This window comes from Phaethon lepturus, unplaced genomic scaffold (assembly GCF_000687285.1).
Source record: "Phaethon lepturus isolate BGI_N335 unplaced genomic scaffold, ASM68728v1 scaffold7259, whole genome shotgun sequence".
NCBI lineage: Eukaryota > Metazoa > Chordata > Aves > Phaethontiformes > Phaethontidae > Phaethon > Phaethon lepturus.
The window spans coordinates 10,661-13,123 of record NW_010562673.1 but is presented as its reverse complement, the minus strand read 5'-3'; positions in this window follow the sequence as shown (position 1 = coordinate 13,123).

The window sequence follows — 2,463 nt, the reverse complement described above, 5'->3', positions numbered from 1 at the left end:
CCAACCATATCCTGGGCTGCATCCAAAGCAGCGTGGCCAGCAGGTCGAGGGTGTTGAATCTGCCCCTCTACTGCGCTCTGGTAAGACTCCACCTGGAGTCCTGCATCCAGCTCTGGAGCCCTCAGCATGAGAAAGACATGGACCTGTTGGAGCGGGTGCAGAGGAGGCCACAGAAATGATCACAGGGATGGAAGAACTGTCCTGTGAGGACAGGCTGAGAGAGCTGGGGTTGTTCATCCTGGAGAAGAGCAGGCTCCAGGGAGACCTTACTGCAGCCTTTTCAGGACTTAAAGGGGGCCTATAGGAAAGATGGGGATAGACTTTTTAGCAGGGCCTGTTGCGATAGGACAAGGGGTAGCAGTTTTAAACTAAAAGAGGGTAGATTTAGACTGGACATAAAGAAGAAAATTTTTTTACAATGAGGGTGGTGAAGCACTGGCACAGGTTGCCCAGAGAGATGGTAGATGCCCCGTACCTGGAAACATTCAAGGTCAGGTTAGATGGGGCTCTGAGCAACCTGATCTACTTGAAGATGTCCCTGGTCACTGCAGGGGGATTGGACTAGATGACCTTTAAAGGTCCCTTCCAACTCAAACTACTCTATGATTCTATGACATACCTTTGGTTGATCCATGCTGACTGTTCCAAATGAACTCCTCCTCCTTCATATGCCCAGAAATGTACTTCAAGAGGACTCACACCATTAAGTTCCATGGGGACCAAAATGATGCTGATCAGCTTATAGTTCCCTAGATTGTCTTTTTGGCCTCTTTGAAGGCTACAACATTTATCTCTTTTCAGTTATTAGGAACTTTCTATGATCTCCATAACCTTTTAAAGGCGGTAGAGTGGCCTTGCAGAGACATCAACCAGTTCTCTCAGCACCTTGGATGTGGTCTGTCTGGTCCCATGGAGCTTTCCCATCAAACTCTCTCAAGTAATCCCTGACTCAAACCTCAGCTACTGCTGGTAGTTCTCTTTCAACCCTTGCCCTAAGCACAGTGGAACTGGATAGCTTGTTGGTATAGATGACAAAGAGACCATTGAATACATCAGCTTTATATGTGTCTGCTGTCACTCCGTCACCTCCTCCATTCATCAGTGGTTCCATGCTTTCCTTGATCGGCCTTTTTATACTAATGTAGCAGTGGAAGCTCTTCTTGTTTATGGAATCATAGAATCATAGAATAGTTTGGGTTGGAAGGGACCATCATCTGCTGGGGACAGCAGGAGCATCACCTCCCTCAACCTGCTGGCCACACTTCTTTTGATGCCGCCCAGGATATGGTTGGCTTTCTGGGCTGCGAGCACACATTGTCAACTCATGTCCAACTTTTCATCCACCATTATCCCCAAGTCCTCTCCACAGGGCTGCTCTCAATGACTGTTGCTCTTCCCGTGCAAGTCTCAACTGCATTTAAGCTTTATATTTCCTGAGGCTACCTCTACATACTCAGGCAATTCTTCCACTGCAGCCTGTCCCTGCTTCCAACTCCTCTATACTGACATTTTGCATTGGAGCTCCACCAAGCTCACTGTTTAGCCACACCAGTCTATGGACATATCTGCTTGTAGATGTACAGTGAACACAGGACAGATGCCCAAGATCTTGCTAGTTCATAGAAGGAATAACTCAGTGTTCTTCCTGCTCTTGGAGAGACAGGATTTTATGATCTCCTAAATTCTGAAGATTGTCACCTCAATCAGTGCAAGCATTAAGTCCTGCTCTCCCCAGGTTTGGAATGCACATAAGATACAGATACCCATGGTAAATATTATGTTTTTAAAACTAACTCTGTCACAGAATCAATATATCCCATTAAGAATATATTTTCCTCAAACATTTCAGTCTCACACAGGCATTAAGCAGATCCACTTCTTTCACTGCCTTTAATCTGTTCAATCACTTAAAAAAAAATTAGCACATAGAGCAATTGTGTGCCACATTCTTGACCACAACCACAAATATATATATATATATATGCATCTCTATTTAGTTTCAGATATAGTCTTAAATAGTACATTGTATCTGTAGTTCAAATGGCTGAAATGGTTATTAAGAGATGCAATTTGACACTGTGTATGATGACAAAAATAGTAAATGTATCACAGAGAGAGGGATTAACTTATGGTTATTTGGAAAGCATTGCTCTAGATTGTCTTGCTTTAATACGTTTGCAAAGGTACAAAAGCCATGAGTTGCCATTTCTTTTTTTCTTCTCTCTTTTCCTATTTATTAAAGTCATGTGCAACCTACTCAACGTGTGTGAGAAAGAATGAGCAAGATCAAAGCAATAGCTTAATCTGGGTTGCTTTTATGCTTGTGTGGTAAGGGAGAACAGCAAATGGTGGAGGAATTCTCTGCCTACCTGCTGCACACATCGCACCTGAGTGCAGCTCTGGGGTCCCACCTGCACCTGGACTGGAAAGGTTTCTCCATGCAGATGTTTCAACACAGGGAGG